The 18,247-nt window shown below is 40.4% G+C and overlaps 1 protein-coding gene across 4 annotated transcripts in view; it reads right to left on the bottom strand.

Moving 5' to 3' along the window:
- The window catches only part of LOC131503590 (gamma-taxilin-like), a 49,756-nt gene extending 42,931 nt beyond the window's left edge, over nt 1–6,825 (bottom strand). The window contains exon 1 of one of the 4 annotated variants that reach the window (XM_058715055.1): nt 6,630–6,825. The gene's annotated coding sequence lies outside the window, so the exon portion shown is untranslated. Of the gene's footprint in view, nt 1–2,547; nt 2,749–6,629 lie in introns of those variants that run through there. The other 3 variants (XM_058715052.1, XM_058715053.1, XM_058715054.1) reach the window with 3 other exon arrangements.
- Between the last annotated feature and the right edge of the window lie 11,422 nt (nt 6,826–18,247).

The raw sequence follows: 18,247 nt of genomic DNA, 5'->3' as shown, positions 1-18,247 counted from the left end.
AAGTTCTAGAGACCACTCCTTTCTCCACCTTCAAAGTCGGCAGCAGATTCTTCAGATCTCTCTCTGATACCTGCCCACACCTCCTTCTCTGAGTCTCACACTCCTGTTTTCCTATTATAAGGATGCTTGTGTTTACACTGAGCCCACCTACCCAAACAATCCAGAACAATCTCCCCATCTCAGCACACTACTTAATCATAAGTGGGGAGTTCCTTCTGCAGGATAATATACCCACGGGTTTCAGAAATTTTTTTCTCTTACCACATGTTAACACAACAACATTTCTTAAAGAAGAAATGATGTTCTATGGCATAAATTCTAGAAGCTCTTATTCCCCACCACACCAGTCTACCTTACAGAAGTAGAAAAAATGTCATCATAACAAGTAAATATTGCTTACAGCAGGTTAAGCGGTGGAAAGTGGGAAGACGGGAGGGGCATTCTGGAAACAGAATTAAAATCAATTCCCAAGACCATAAACATTAACAAAAGTATTGTGGTAGCACAGGGAGACCACATTGGTTATCTGGTAAATCTTTTCCATCAAAGAGCAGAATTTACACAGTCGTAACTACCAACATAAATTCAACTAGGACATGGATAAAACCACAAAACTATAACCTCTGGGTCTGAATGGATACTAAAGGTCACCTACTATCTGTATCTACTCTCTTTAATGCTGCTGAATACTAACATTAAATTGGTATATGCTTTAGATGTTTTAAATACAGTCACACCCGTTTGATTATCTGAAAGGTACTTATAATCATATTGGGACCATGGGGAAAAGGAGAGGTAAGAAGAAAAAGGAGGAAAAGGAATTTACTTGGGACATTACTTTAAACTCTACTTTACATAAACAACACGCGTCCCTGAAGCAAGGTCTGTCATTTGCCCTGTCAATTATACAATTATGTATCAATTCTAGATAGTCTACAGATAACTCTAGACAATCACAACTGTATGCTAACTATACATAATTCATTAGGAGCTATTTCACCTAACCAAGTTAAAAAAAAAAAAAAAATTAACTAAGTGTGTTATCTGGATACCACCACCTTACAAAATTAAGCTTATGCAAGAGGGAGGGACATGACTGAAAATAATGAGGCAGGTTTTCCATAAAACCATTCCTACACTAAGGCAATGATTAAGATCCCCAAAACTGTCCAAATTCACTTTTTTTTTTTTTTTAGAAGTCTGGAATATAATCAACACACCCACCAGGGGAGGGATAAATGAAGAAAGCAGCTACTGCATATCTGTAAGAGGACAGAGTGACTTTATAATTACCTGCCTAACATACACTAACCACAGCTTGAAAGCGGCTAGCATTCCTGGTGTGGTCTGCCGGTGGCAGAGTGGCTAATAGAAACCTTGTTCTTAAGAGCACTGATGATGGGTTTTGACCCATACAGTGGCTCCAAAGGAGCCTTTATTTTGCTACTCTCTAAACGAACTCCCTTGGGCTGGTATAGCCTCCGAGTGCCAAAGTTGTAGTAACAGCCACAGCCACCATTCTGGGCTAAGAATAACAGGTAAGGCAAACAACCTAAAAATGAGAAGGTTGGAGAAGAAAGATAGATGGAACAGAGCTTTGAAAAGCCTCCAGGTATACCAGGGAATCCAGAAGACCAGACATATGTAAGAGCAGGATATGCTCAGAAAAGACCTTAAAGATCCTAAGGTTTTACATCTTGCTATGTTCAAGGAGGAAGTACGCGCTAAGGCAAGTTTTAAATGGCCTAGCCAAGCGTTAACGGAGTTCCCTAAAAGAAACCCACTTGTAAAGACTGAGTTTGGTTTTTGTTTTTGTCACTCCCAGCTTTCAAGGAAGTATCTTTCATATCATTATCTAAAACAGATGACTTCCAGGACCATACAAAGTATATATTATTTTTGCAAAACAGCTCTCCATAAAGAAACCATAAAGAGTTAACTGAACAAACAACTATAATCTATCACAAGCAGCAAGAACCCTAGCTAGTGGGGGAAAGATTCTGGTATCCACAGTTCAGTACTCACAACTGCACATTTCTTACTCACTGCCTTCTCTTGACCAAAGTTTAGTCAGCCTTCTTTCCATCCCACAGACCCCTAATTTCAGGCTTACCCATGAGTAAGCACTAAAATACAGATTCTTCCCCCTATTAAGAAGTCACCCCAAGTAAGAGCTGATTCACACAGCCCACCATGCCATATGCTCACTTTCTTTGCTTGCTCATTTCCCCTGAAAAAGTTTTTACTAATCTTGCTTACCCACCCAATAAAAGAAAACCCACTCTCTGACTGAGATACTTTCAGATTTCTACAATCAGAATGTTCTCCATATTGCACCGGTCTCTTTAAATAAGGTGTCTTCTTACCAAATCAGAATTTGATTTTGTTTGATAGTAACATTCGCCACATTTAGTTGCCAACAAAAAATTATAATGTGTGCAAAGAAACACGGAACTATGGGCAAATCACAGGAATAAAACAAAGTAAGAGAAAATGTCCCTTAGGAAACCTTGGTGTTGAACTAATTACATGCATGTTTTGAATTACCTGCTGGTGTAAATATGTTACTGAGAAAGTTTTAAAAGTAATAAAATGTGTGGGGTGCTTGGGTGGCTCAGTCAGTCGAGCGGCCAGCTTCAGCTCAGGTCATGAACTCAGGTCATGGGTTCAAGCCCCGCGTCAGGTTCTGGGCTGACTCCTCGGTGTCTGGTGCCTGCTTCAGATTCTGAGTCTCCTTCTCTCTGCCTCTGCCCTGCTCATGGTCTGTCTGTCTCTGTCTCTGTCTCTGTCTCTCTCTCTCTCTCTCTCTCTCTCAAAACTAAACATAAAAAAATAAAATAAAATTTATATGGACAAAGTGCTAAATCGGGAGAACAATGTATGTACAAAATAACAGCATCAGTAAATAAAAGTCAAAAAAAGAACCACAAACAGAAATTCCAGACCCAAAAAGTACAGTAACTGAAATGAAAAACTCATGAAAAAGAGATTCAACAGCAGAGTTTTTAGCAGGCAGTAAAATCAGTACACTGGAAGTCAGGTCAACTGAAATGGTACAGTGTGAGAAACCGTATGAAAAAGTGTGAGAAAGAAGAATGAAAAGAATCAACATGCTTAAGAGACCTGTAGGCATACCAGCACACACATGATGGGAGTTAAAGAGGAAGTGAATACAGAAGAGCAGAAAAAAATATTTGAAGAAAATAACAGCCACTAAGAGACAATAGGAAGTGGAAAAATTTCTCGTATCTGATAAAAACTATTAATCTACACATACAAGGAGCTCAACAAACTTAAGATACGATAAATTCAAAGTCTATCCTTCAAAACAAAAGAGGGCATTAAACATCTCCAGACAAACAAAAGCTGGGGGGATGGTGACAAATGGTAAGTGGAGTAATTGTGTTTGCCGATCATTTCATAATGTATTAGTATGTTGAATCAGTATGCTGTATGCCTGAAAATAATATAATATTGTACATCAACCACACTTCAATAAAAGTAAATAAGATAATAAATTCAAAGCAAAAGAGAAGGAGAGAATACTTTATTACCAGACCCACACTACAAAAAATGAAAATGAAGATCAGATTTGAGACATCTGAAAATGAGACAGAAATGAAAGGATATTACACATCAAGTCAAAGCCATACAAAACAATAAACTACTAAAGGTACCTACATAAGATAAACACAAAAGCCAGTATTACTGTATTTCTGTTCTTAACTTCTTTTTTTCCCTAGGTGATTAAAAGACAAACTACAAACAAAAATAAAAATGTTCCATCTATAAAGATGTAATCTAAGACAATACAACAAAGAAGATGGCAAAACTGTATATGAACAGACTTTCAGTATACTACTGAAACAAACTTGGTAGTAAGTCAAATTCATTTGTTATAAACTGAAGGGGCCAATTGTAATACCCAGAAAACAACTATAAAACTAACCAATATACACAAAAAGAAATGAGGGAAAAAAATTCTACACTACAAAAAAACACAAACACAGAAGAAGGCAGTAACAGAAGGAAAAAAGACTCATACCAAACAAAACACAGCAGAAATAAATAAATAATAAAAAGCATAATTAATTAATTAATTAATTAATTAGCAGAAGTAAATTCATCCCGGTTAGTAATTACGTTCAATGTAAATGGAGTAAACTCTCTAATTAAGGGGCCAAGTACGACACATGGATTTTAAAAATGAAGAGTCCAACTAACCGTTTTCTACAATAGACTCAGATAGAAGGACACAAACAGTATGAAAATGAAAGCATGGGGAAGGGATACTTCATAAAAACAGTAACTAACGGAAAGGTAGAGGGGCAATGCTAAAATGAGAATCGGCCTTCAGGCAAAAATTGTTACAAAAGACAAAAGCATCATATTTTGACAAAAATGTCAATCCACAAAAATTAACAATTACAACTTTACATACATCTAACAGAACCCCCAAATATATAAGCACTAATAAACACAACAAGGGAAAAACAGGTAATTCTGTAATAACAGAACCCAATCAAAGCCATCGTCTTAACAGAGGAACAAGGGAGTCACTTGTGTTTTAACTGCCCCAATATTTAAAAAATAACCGAATAATTACACATTATTTCTGCTTCCTGAAAATATAAGGGAAAAAAGAGGAAAAGAGGTTTACCTTGAGAAGTATTTTTTTTCCCAAGTCAATGAGAAAATTTAAAAACTAAAGAATGTACCTAAAAGTGACTTAAAAATTAAAGAATGTACCTAAAAGTGACTCCTGCAGATAGCAGATATTCACCCAACTTGAAATGAAAAGAAAGAAAAGAAAAGAAAAGAAAAGAAAAGAAAAGAAAAGAAAAGAAAAGAAAAGAAAGAAAAGGAAAGGAAAGGAAAGGAAAGGAAAGGAAAGGAAAGGAAAGGAAAGGAAAGGAAAGAAAAGAAAAAAAAGAAAAGAAAAGAAAAGAAAAGAAAAAGAAAAGAAAGAAAAGAAATTCAAAATGAATACCTTATCCTGTTAACGTTTCAATCCCAGTTAAATGAGAAAGCAAAACTAGAAAAATGCCCAGAAAAGCATAAGCAGAGAACTGTACAGTTGGTAGACAAAAATGAATCAGCTGAGACGCTATCATTTTCAGACTATTCATGTCCAACTATTAACACAAAGGGTCATTACCTTAACCTTTCTAATCTGGTCATTTAAAACACTAACTGAATAAACCCGTGTTCCTAATCCAACCACTTTCTATCCTCATCCGAAGGAGCATAAAGCAGAACTTATGTTACAATTTTAATCAGAGTTCTCCCTGGGGGAAGGATCTCTAAAATCACTGCCACACAAAGTGACAATTTTGAATTTCTAGGTCGAATCTGCGACTTCGCTTTCAGCGCTGCACATACTGGATCTTTCCTGCACATCTTTCTTGTGTGGAGAGTGAGAAGTTGGGGGGGGGGGGGGGCCAGGGGGGGGCGGGTGGACCCTGAGAAGTTAGTAACCCATTGTACTGATACCTGAAAATACCTAACATTGGAAACAGACCCCAAAAAGCTAGTTCTTGACACTTTGCTCAATTATAAACTTGACCTTCTGAAATTCATTAAACATGTTAGAAAAATATTATTTCGTGATTTCATACAGGAGTGAATGTTTTAATATGTTCAAGTGAAGGCGAAAGAAACGGGATTTCCAAAGCCCTCGTCTGCAATTCTCGGCAACAGGGCTGCGAAAACAGCATACCGTTAAGGAGCGCATCCGCATGCATTTGCGTGACCGTTCCCCGATTCTACAAACCGATCGCAGAACTAGTGGATTCTCCCATTCTTAAGGAGGTCTCCACTTTCTTGTATCCAGGGAGTGAAAACTCCTTGCCGTAAGTAAAATAACGGAAATTTTCTAGAATGTGTCCCAGCAAAGGCCAGGCAGGGGTAAGCCACTCAAAGCACAGAAAAAAAGAGAGAAAGGAAGAAAAACGTAAGTTAGAAAGACAAGTTGTTACACGACGATCCCGCCCAATTGTGTCGGACTGAAGTCCTCTGGCATCACCTCGGCATCGCTGCCCCCGCGTGTCGCCAAACGGGTGATGCCAAGAGCCAAGGTTCAGGAACCACGCGCCCATACCAGCTACTTCACAGCAACGGACCAGCCTGTGTGGTGGCGGAAAGGAAAGGCAGAGCAGGAAAAGGAGACGCAGCGTAGCCAGCGCCTCCGCGCCATTACCGAACTACGCAATAGCTCGCTAGTTCTGCCAGGGCGCATCCACAGCAACTCTGTGCACCCACCGAAGTCCCAGGGCTAGCTATTGACCTCAGTCCCGTCTCCCGACTGTGGTGCCCAGCGCGGGGAGCACTGGGAGCAAGATCACCAGGCTCCAAGGCCCCCGCAGCGACATTCGCACGTGGCTGTCACACCTGGCTCACCCGCACCTGGCCTTCAGATAGGGCTGCGTCCCCTGCCCTTCCTTCTCAGCCAAGCGCCCCCAAGCCCTAGCGGTCTTCCCCACCCCATTTAGTCCTACACACAGGTAAAAACACACACTCGCTCCCACAGTCATCGCCCGGGAGGAAACAAAGCCAAATGTTCGTCTCGTGGCAAAGGTTACCAAACAAGCGTTAACAGCCAACACGTAAAAAACAGTATTCTTCCTCACCTTTTACCTTGTAGTCGGTGGCAAGCCAGGCATTTCCCCCAGTGACCTAACTGAGGATGGTGGGTGCCTCTTTCAGCACTACCAGTTTCACCTGAGTCGCGAAGGATTGACGCAAGCAGCCAAAATGTGCCATTTAACCAGCAGCACGGAAGCTTTCAAAACGTAGCTTTTAGGTTCTGTACCTCGGCAACCAGTCGCGCACGAGAGGTATTTCACGTGACCGGAGGAGGTTGTCCTTAGAGGGGAGGAAGTCGGGCAGGATGGGGAATGTTAAAGGCTACGCTGTCGCTCTTTGGGGCCAAAGTTTCAGTAAAGGCCGTGAGGCGTTGCCAAGTCCGGGGTAGAGACTCCGGATCGAACTGGAACTGGCACTCCGAGCAAGCTGCGTCGCTGTAGCTCCCGAGCCCACAGCGTAATTCGGGGCTCTGAAAAAGTGAGCGTGCCCACTGGGCTGCGCCGGCAGCCTTCTGGGATTTGTAGTTTTCCGAGGAAAAGGTCCTGCTTATGGAAGGTATTCGAAGAACTTAAGAGGTATTCCAGTGTTTGGGAATGTAATAATAGATCAGCGTTGAGTGAAAGCAGCCATACACTTGTGTTTTAGTTGGAGTTTAACCTAAGGTGTCCTCACACTTCTCAAAAAGTGGAAGACTATTGGCTTTCATGATTTGTCTGGTCTCCAACACTTGCCCAGAGCCCGCCCTGCCAGCAGAACTTTGACTGTCATTTACCAGTTACAGCTTATTGGGAGATAGGGCTCTTGTCTTGTTGAGGGATTGCTGACCAACCCGGGCTTCCAGAACAAAGCTCCGCAAATAGTCGGCCTTTAGTATTTCCTGAATAAATTCTACTGTGTCCATCATCTGTTTCACTGATGACATTTACAATAAACTTGGTTTGCTGAATAGCTTTTCTTTGTTGTTGTTAATATGAAATGTTGCTCCGAGGGTTCCTGATACATTTGATACATGTTTCCATCTCATACAATTAGAGCTCCAAGAATTAAGACTTTTTTAAAAAGGTATAATTCACTACATCAAATTCTCCCATTTTTAAGTATGCAATTGGTAATTTTTATCATATCCATAAAGGTGTGTGATCATTACTATATAAATCCAAAATATTTTTGTCACCTTCACACGCACACGCGCGCGCGCACACACACACACACACACACACACACACACACACACACACACCATGCTCACTAACAACCACCTCACATTTTCCCTTCACCCTAGCAATTGATTTCTTTTGACTTCAAGATTGTAGTATCCATGAGTTCTTCATTCTTTCTAGGGCTCATTATATTCCTTGGATTTACCACATGTTCTCTATCCATTCATCTGAGGATGAATATTTGTATTGTTTTCAATTTTTGTCAATTGTGAATAGGGCTGCCATGGACATTTCTGTACAAATATTTGTGTGACCATCTGTTTTCAGTTCTTTTGGGTGTATACTTAAGAATGAAATTGCTGGATTATATAGTAGTTATATGTTTAACTTATTAAGGAAGTGACAAAAGTGTTTTCCACAGCAGTTGCACAATTTTATGTTCCCACTAGGCGACATATTTATCCACATTCTCACCAACATCTTCCTAGTATTCATTCGTTTGATTATAGACATCCAGTGGTACCCTGTTATACTTTTGACTTGTGCTTCCACATGTTTAATGATATTTATCATCTTTTCCTGTGCTTATTGGCTGGCCTTCTGGAGGAAGGGTCTCTTAAGATCTTTTGCCATTTTAAAAATGGGTTGTCTTTTATCGTGGAGATATGAGACTTATGCACACATTCCGGATATAAGCCCATATCAGATAGGGTTTACAAATATTTTCCTCCATTCTGTGAGTTACCTTTGCACTTTCTTCATGATTTCTTTTGCTCCACTGTTGAGTTATTTCTAGCGAATGTATTCTAAGTCCTGAAGGGTAAATGGGGAATTGCTGAAACGTCAGCAGTGTTCTGGTCTCAAGGCTCTTGGATGCGATAGCATTATCAGAATAGAGCCCCATGATCCCCCAAAGGATAGTTAGGTACAAAATTGGTTGTAACTTCCTGGCACTCATTGGAGATGCACGTACTCCCTGCATGTTTTTCACATAAACATCAGACGATCCTTTGTTTTCTCGTCCTATACTTTGGTACTCTTTAATACTCGTATCTGATAAAATAAGAAATAAAAGCTATGTGCAGTTAGCCGCAGCTACTGTTTTCACTGGCTGAGGCAGCCCTGCATGTTCACTCAGTCTAAGTGTCTGAGAACTTTTTCTTCGGTGCACAGTAACACCCCACAAAGGTTTTTGCTATTGATGAAACCCAGTTAACTTACTTGCACGTAAAATTTATTTTGCACTTGTACTTTGATGTCATATCTCAGAAACCACTGCCCAATCCTAGAACATGGTGATTTATGACTATGTTTTCTCTGAAAAGTTTTCGAGTTTAAATTCTTATGTTCATGAACTTACACCGTTTTTAATAGTTTTCGTATATGGTGTATCATGGAGTCCAACTTCATACTTTATTTGTTGATAACTCATCCTAGCACCATTTGTGGAAGAGACTATTTTCCCCCATTAAGTGGTTTTGACATTCCTTCTAACCATATGTGTGACTGTTTATTTCTGTCTCTAAATTTTATTATTGATCTCTATGTGTATTTATACGCCATTACCATACTCTATTTGATTTTGTAGTACATTTTGAAATTTGGAAGTATAAGTCGTATGGTTTCAAGATTGATTTGGTTTTATGGGTCCCTTGTAAGTCCGTGTGAATTTTAGAATCCCCCTGTGCGTTTCTAGGAAAACAAAATAAGCACAGGTTAAAAACAACAACAACAACAAAAAGCCAAGAGATGCTTTGAAAGGGATTGCTTTGAAGTGGCAGATCTGTTTGGATCATCTGTAGGCCACCTGTTAATGAGCACAGAAGTCTTTGTACTTGTTTTAAGGTCCTTTTAAAATTTCTTTCAACAATATTTTATAGTTTCAATGTACAAATCTTGCACATCTTTGGTTAAATACATTCCTATATATTTTATTCTTTTTGCTGCTCCTGTAAATGGAATGTTTTCTTAATTCCATTTTTGGACTATTTATTTCTAATTTATAAAAATACAATTAGTTTTTAATGTGTTGATCCTATTTAATGCCACTTTCCAGAATTTACTTATTAGGTCTAATAGAAATGTTTATTGCGTACTTATGTATGCTTGTGTTCGTTAGTACTTTCCACACTGGATACAAAAGCATGTTTTTGCAAATAGTATTACTTTTTTCTTTGCAAATATGGATGTGTCCAGTTATTCTGTTTCTCCTTAGTGTTGAGGGTTTTGGGAGATGCTTTGAGTCAAAATGGGACCTAACTTTCCAAGATAAAACTTATACGACCAGATTAAATAAAGAGAAGACTTAACATTTAGCCCTTATTTGTCAAGGAAAGTTCCAGAGCCTCTTATCTATTGAAGGAGAAGTCAGAAAAAGGCTTTGATAGAATTCCCTTTCCCTCCTCCTCCCCACCCCCCACCCAGCTTCAGGCACAATTATTGGCAGATTACCGGGCACTTATGATCACCTGCAGCCGGGCAGTGTGATCATTTCTTGCAGTTGACCAGAGCCTAAAGCTTTCTTGTGCTGGCAGGTGCCTGGTACTCAGTGAAAGAGCACTGACTCACCCTAAAATACTAGAAGATGACCTTCTAATTTGCGAAAACTGGGCCGTGTCTGATATATTCACACTATCTCTGCAGTCCACTGCTCTTATATGTTCACACTATCTCTGCAGTGATAGGCTGCTCTTATTTACCCTTAAATCTACATAGCAGAAAAATCAAAATTCCACCAAGGATAGATGGGAGAAAGCTCAGCCAGAGCTACCAGCATTGACAGGCTTTTGCATCCCTCAAGGTAGAACCCATGGGTTTTATGGAAGTGCTCTCCCAACTGGCATTGTAGTGTTCACCAGTGACTGTGTATTTCTTTATGACTTCCTCATTCAGTTGTGGCTCATTTCACAAAACAGAATAAACACATGTTCAAAGGCAACAAAACTGTTCTTTCTGTGACAACTAGTCTTTCAGGACTCTGAGGTTCTGGAATACCCCCTTCTGTTCCTACACTGTGACATAGACTGAGAGCCAGGGCCACACAAGTGCGTTTCCACTCAGCCAGGTAAAATCTCAAAATTTACAGGGAAAAGTAACGCATGTTGCCAAGTCACCAATACTCTTCTTCCCATTCTCCGTGGGAATTAGATTTAATCATGGTGAATCTCCAACCCACCCCAGAACTTATTCAGCTGTCCCTTTAGGAATTCACTCCCTCAAGGATTAGAGGAAGAGTTAAGATGGTGGGGAAGTAGGGGGACTCTGGGCTTTCCTTGTCCCTCAAACACAACTGGATTAAGGTTGGACCACTTGGAACACACAGGAAATCCATCTGTGGAGAGGCAGAAGGATCTCCACAGTTGGAAGAAGACAGCTTGGCAGGATCGAGGTGCGTGGAAGTGGATTGGGGGAGAGAAAAATGGCAGAGCTGTGGAGGAGAGTGAGCCATTTTTGTGGAGACAAAAGGGAGACAGAGAAACAGGGATAGAGAAAGTGTGGGATCATTTCACACAAGGGGACAACCTCTCTCTGGACCACAGACTGGAGAGCCAGAGGTGCTGAGGGTTGCTGTGTGTGTGTGTGTGTGTGTGTGTGTGTGTGTGTGTGTGTGTTTCAATCAGCATTTGGAGCTCAAACTCCAAGGTTTGGGAAATGCATGACTTTCTCTGGGGAGGGTATGTGAGGTGCACTCCTGGACAGGTGGGGGCTGGCCCCAGAGGGCGTAGGGTGGTGTAGAGATCTCCAGGGTGCATGGGGGGGGGGGGAGGGGAGGAGCAGTGCCCTTCCGGGAGTACTTTTGGAGCAGGGTCTGTTACCTCTTCAAGGACAAAAGACCCCGCAGCTGCCAGCCTAAGGCTTTTCGTCAGCAAGGGAGAGAGGTGCACCCAGAGGGAATATCAACTTTGCTGCTGTTAGCTGTTCTGCCTCATAGATTTGGTGCTCTCTGCAGGCATGGGAGTGCTTTTCAGGGACAAAGGATATCAGATACAGTGTGGAGAGGCTCTACTCCGGTGAAGGCTCTACTCCGGAGAAGGATCTGCACGTGCCCAGTTTTTTAAGACTTTGGGTTTTGAGTCCCAGCTACCCACCAAAGATAAAACACAGGAGAATTGTGGTGCAGGGTGAGCTGCCTGCCGTCACTATTCTATGAGGGCTGCCTGAACAACAGGGGTGTGAGATCCCCAGTCCAGGGAAGAGAGATTGGGGTGGCGCCATTTCCTCCCAACACCCATGCAGTGGGACTTCAGAGAGCAATAAACAGTCCCCAAAGGAGGAAGGACCAGCTCAACACAAACTCTGCCCCCCTGTGCCTGAAACTGCATATTTTCTGGGTCAGGACTTCATCTGAGCCAAGGCAGTGGGCTGGTCTTCCAAAAGCCCAGCACAGACAGCGCCCCCCATAAACCGAGTGTACTGAAGATCCAGTGTTTAAAACAACACTTAAAGTTTAGGTGGAAAGTTTAGGTGGAAATAGGACCAGGTTTGATTTATTTTTTAATTTATTTTTCTTTTATTTATTTTTTCTTTCTCTTTTGGAATCAGGCTCATAGTTTCTTTTTTATTTCCTTCTCTCTCTTCCCTTGCTTACTCTCTCTCTCTTTCTCTCTCTGCATCAGATTTTTTTTCTTTTTTCCTTTTCTTTTTTAAATCTTTTTTTTTCCCCTTTAGAATCAGGCATATAGATTTTGATTCTCTATTTGATTTTTTTGTTGTCGTTACTTTCCTTTCCTCTTTTTTTGGTATAAAGGTTTTTTTTTCTCTTTTTCCCAGGCTTACTTCAACAAACAAATCAAAGCACACCTGGTTTAAAGTTCAAACACTCAGCTCTAAAAGCAAGGAGGAGCTCTGCAGAGGAGTAACCAGTGGGAAAGAGAAGCCAAACACAACAGGACAGTGCACACAGCATGCACCTGAAATACAACCTGAAGTGCCAGGACCTGGACTGTTTATGACCCCTTTTTTTTAACACAGTAGTACTCCCAGGGGCAGAAAACATAACAACCTTTCAAAACATGCAAAAGACAGAAACTTAGCCAAAATAACAAGCTGAAGAAATTCTCCACAAGATAAGGGTCAAGATCAAATCAAGACCAGGGATTTGCTCAAAACAGATATGAACAATGCATCATCTGAACAAGAATTTAGAACAACAGTCAGAAGACTACTAGCTGGGCTTGAAAAAATATATGGAAGACATGAAAGAAACCCTTGCTTTGGAGATCAAAGTCATAAAAACTGGTCAGCCCGAGATTTAAAAAAAAAAATGCTATCACTGAGGTCCAAAACCCACTGGATACACAATGAGTACTGAAGAGGCAGAGAAGAAAACAGAAAATATAGAAAATAAAATTATGGAAAATAATGAAGGCGAACAAAGAGAAAGAAAAGAAAATTATTAGATCACTAGGGGAGACGTGGAGAAATTAGTGATTCCATAATATGAAAAAAAAAATATCCAAATAATAAGGCTTCCAGAAGACGAGCAAAAGGCAGAAGAGAAATATTGTTTGAACAAATCGTAGCTGAAAACTTCTCTAATCTGGGGAGAAAAGCAAACATTCAAGTACAAAAGGCACAGAGAACTCACCTCAAAATCAACAAAAACAGGTCAACACCATGATATAACACAGTGAAACTTGCAAATTACAAAGAGCAGCTAGGGACAAAAGGCCCTTACTCTACAAGGGTAGGCACAAAAGGGAGGTAGCAAACCTGTCCACTGAAACTTGGAAGGCCTGAAGGGAGTTACAGAAAATATTCAATGTGCTGAATGGGAAAAAAATATTCAGCCAAAAAATTCCATATCCAGCAAGGCTGTTATTCAGAATAGATGGAGAGATAGAGACTTTCCCAGACCAACAAAAACTAAACAAGTTTGTGACCACTAAATCAATCCTGCAAAAAATTTTAAGGGGACTCTAGCAGTGGAGGCAAAAAACCCCCCAAAAGCCCAAAGAAACAAAGACTACCAAGAACTAGAGAACATCACCACAAACACAAAATCTACAGGTAACACAATAGCACTAAATTCATATCTTTCAACAAGCGCTCTGAATATTAGTGGACTAAATTGCTCCGCTCAAAGGACACAGGGTGAAGAATGTATATAAAAACGAGATCTACCCATATGTGCCAGCAAAAGACTCATTTTAGACCTAAGTACACCTGCAAATTGAAAGTAAGTGGATGGAGAACCATCTATCACAAAAAGAAAGCTAGAGCAGCCACACGTGTATCAGACAAACTAGGTTTTACTTTTTTTTTTTTAATGTTTATTCATTTTTTGATAGAGAGCGATAGAGTGTGAGTGGGAAAGGGACAGAGATAAAGGGAGACACAGGATCTGAAGCAGGCTTCCAGCTCTTAGATTTCAGCACAAAGGCTGACACTGGGCTTGGACTCACCAACCGTGAGATCATGACTTGAACCAAAGTTGGCCGCTTAACCCACAGAGCCACCCTGGCACACCCAGGCAAACTAACTTTTAAAACAAAGTCTGTAAAAAGACATGAAGAAGGACATTGTATCAGAAGTAAGTGGTCTGTATAACAGTTGTAAATATTTATGCTGCCAACTTGAAAGAACCCAAGTGTATAAGTCAATAAATCACAAAATAAACAAAGTCCTTGATAATAACACAATAATAGTAGGGGATTTTACTCTTACAGACATGGACAGAACAAGTACGCAGAAAATCAACAAGGAAACAATGACTTTGAATGACACGCTGGGCTGGTGGCCTTAACAGATCTATTCAGATTATGTCGTTCTAAACCAGAAGAATTCACATTCTTCTCAAGTGTACATGGGACGTTCTCCAGAATGCATCACATACTGAGTCACAAAACAGCCCTCCACAAAGATAAATGATCACACCATGCACATTTTCGGGTCACAAAGCTATGAAACTTGGAGATAATCACAAGAGAAAATTAAGAAATTCCTCAAATATGTGGAGGTTAAAGAACGTCCTACTAAAGGATGAAGGGTGGGTGGCAGTGCCTGGGGGGCTCCGTCTGTTAGGCGTCGAACTTCAGCTCAGGTCATGATCTCACTATTTGTGGGTTTGAGCCCCGCGTCGGGCTCTGTGCTGACAGCTCAGAGCCTGGAGGCTGCTTCAGATTCTGTGTCTCCCTCTCTCTGACCCTCCCCTGCTCATGCTGTGTCTCTATCTTTCTCAAAATAAATGAACACGAAAAAAAAGTTTATAAAGAATGACCGGGTTAGCCAGGAAATTAAAGCAGATTTTTTTTTAAAAAACATACATGGAAGCAAATGAAAATGAAAACTCTTTGGGATGAAATGGAACCCCTTTGTGATGAAATAAAAACCTTTGTGAGGCAGCAAAAGCAGGTCTAGGAGAAGAGTATGTTGCAATTTGAGCCTCACTCAAGAAGCAAGAAAGATCCCAAATACACAACCTAACCTTACACCTAAAGGAGCTTTATAAAATAAACAGCAAAACCCGCAGAAGAAGGGAAAAATTAGAGCATAAATACAGGATGTAGAAACTGGAACAACAACAAACAGTCGAACAGACCGTTTAAACTAAATGCTCGCTCTTTGAAAGAATAAACAAAATTAATAAATCCCTCGTCAGTCTTGTCAAACAGAAAAGAGAAAGCATCCAAATAGGCAAGAGCACATATGAAAGAGGAGAGGTGACAACCAATGCCACAGGAAAAAAAAAAAAAAGTTACAACACTATGAAAAATTATATGCCAACAAATTGGGCAATCTGGAAGAAATAAAAAAACATTCCTAGAAAATCACACACTATCAAAACTCAACAGGAAGAAATAGAAAATTTGAACAGGCCCGTGACTAGTGCAGAAATTGAATCAGGTATCAAAAATCTCCCAACAAATAGGAGTGGTGGGCCAGAAGATTTCCCAGGGGGATTCTACCAGCCAGTTAAAAAAACACAGTTAATACCTATTCTTCTCAAACTGTCCCAAAAATAGAAATGGAAGGAGAGCTTCCTGATTCATTGTATGAAGCCAACATTACCTTGATTCCCAAACCAGGCAAAGATCCCACTAAGAAGGAATTACAGGCCAATATCCCTGATGAAACTAGTTGCAAAAATTCTCAACAAGATTCTAGCAAACTGGAGCCAACAACACATTAACAGAATTACTCACCAAGATCAGTGGGATTTATTCCTGGGCTGCAGGGCTGGTTCAATATATGCAAATCAGTGTGATACACCACATTAATAAAAGAAAGGATAAGACCATATGATCCTCACCGTACATCCAGGAAAAGCCTTTGACAAAATACAGCATTCATTCTTGATAAAAACTGCCAAAAAAAAAAAAATAGACACAGAATAGACACATAACATACCTCAACATCATAAAGACCGTATATGATGGGCCCACAGTGTGATCATCCTCAATGGGGAAAAGTTGAAAGCCTTTGCCCTGTTGATCAAGAAATAAGACAAGAATGCCCACTCTGACACTACTATCAGATATTACTATCTGATACAGTATTGGAAGTCTTAGCCTCAGCAATCAGACAACAAAACCTTTAAAAGGACATACAAATTGGCAAGGAAGACATACAAATAGTCTGTCACTATTTGCAGATGATCTGATACCTTACATGGAAAACCCAATGACTCCATGAAAACGTAGCTAGAACTAATACATGAAAATTCAGCAAAATCACAGGATATAAGGTCACCTGATATAAATCAGTTGCATTTTTTTTTATTTAAACATTTTTTTAACATTGGGGTGCCTGGGTGGCTCAGTCAGTTAAGCGTCCGGCTTCAGCTCAGGCCACGATGTCGCACTTTGTGGGTTCGAGCCCCGCGTCGGGCTCTGTGCTGACAGCTCAGAGCCTGGAGCCTGCTTTGGATTCTGTGTCTTCTCCTGTCTCTGCCCCTCCCATGCTCATGCTCTGTCTCTCTCTCTGTCTCTCAATAATAAATAAACATTAAAAAAAATTTTAAAGATTTTTTAACATTTATTTGTTTTGGGGACAGAGAGACAGAGTGTGAGCAGGGGAGGATCAGAGAGAGAGAGGGAGACACAGAATCCAAAGCAGGCTCCAGGCTCCAAGCTGTCAGCACAGAGCCTGACGGGGGCTCGAACTCGCAAACCGTGAGATCATGACCTGAGCCAAAGTCACATGCCCAACTGACCGAGCCTCTCAGGGGCCCAAAATCACTTGCATTTGTGTATACAAATTACACAAAGTAGCAGAAAGAGAAACCAAGGAAGCTATCCAATTTATTAGTACCAAAACCAATAAGACATCTAGGAAAGAACCTAACTAAAGAGGTAAAATTCTGTACTCTAAAACTGTAGAACGTTTATGAAAGAAATTGAAGGGGATACAAAGAAATGGAAAAGCATGTCATGTTCACGGGTTGGAAGAACAAACATTGTTAAAATGTCTACACTACCTCAAGTAATTACACATTTAATGCAATCCCTTACCAGCATTCTTCACAGAACTATATCAAACATTCTTAAAATTTGCATTGAGGCACAAAAACTCTGAATACCCAAAGCAATTCTGAAATAGGAAAAAAAAAAAAAAAAGCTTGAGGAGCATGATTTCAGACATCAAGCTATATCTGAAAGTTGTAGTCTTCAAGACAGAATGGTAATAGTGCAAAAACAGACACATAGATCAATGGAACAGAATAGAGAACCCAGAAATTGACTGACAAATGTATGGCCAAATAATCTTCCAAAAAGCAGGAAACAATATCCAATGGCGGGGGTGGGGGAGGGGGTGCAGGGAAGCAGTTTCTTCAACAAATGATGCTCGGAAAACTGGACAGTGACATGCAGAAGAATAAAACTGGACTATTTCCCTACATGATACACAAAAATAAATTTGAAATGGATCAAAGATCTAAATGTGAGACAGGAAAGCATCAAAATCCTGGAGGAGAGCACAGGCAGTGACCCCTTTGCTCTCTGCTGCAGCATATTCTTATCCCAAAGGATACAATAATACAGATTCAAAGGGGTACATGCACCCCCAAGTTATATCACCAATAGCTAAACTATGGAGCTATTCATCAACAGATGGTCATCAACATCTTCATGTTCATCAACAGATGACTGATTAAAAATGATGTAGTGTACATAGGTAATATGTATACATATACATGCATAGTGAGATTTCTCAGCCATTGAAAATAATGACATGTTTCCATTTGCAATGATGAAGCAATTTTCAATGGATGAAGCTAAAATGTACTACGCTGATATTAAGTTAAGATGAGAGACAGGTAGGGGGATCCTGGGCTTCACACGCAGCTGGATTGAGGTCAGATTATTCAGAACACTCAGAAAATTGATCTGCAGAGTGGCAGAAGGATTTCCACGGTTGGAGGGAGACAGCTTGGCAGAAGCAAGGTGCATGATGTGAGTTGGGGGAAGAAAGTGTTGGAACCATGAGGGGAGGGAATCCCTTCCAAGGAGAGACAAAAGGGAGAGAAAGAGAGAAGGGTTGAGATAGTGCAGCATCAAATA

The sequence above is a fragment of the Neofelis nebulosa genome (assembly GCF_028018385.1).
Source record: "Neofelis nebulosa isolate mNeoNeb1 chromosome Y unlocalized genomic scaffold, mNeoNeb1.pri SUPER_Y_unloc_2, whole genome shotgun sequence".
NCBI classification, from domain to species: Eukaryota; Metazoa; Chordata; class Mammalia; order Carnivora; family Felidae; genus Neofelis; species Neofelis nebulosa.
This window is presented reverse-complemented; position numbering and strand designations above follow the sequence as displayed.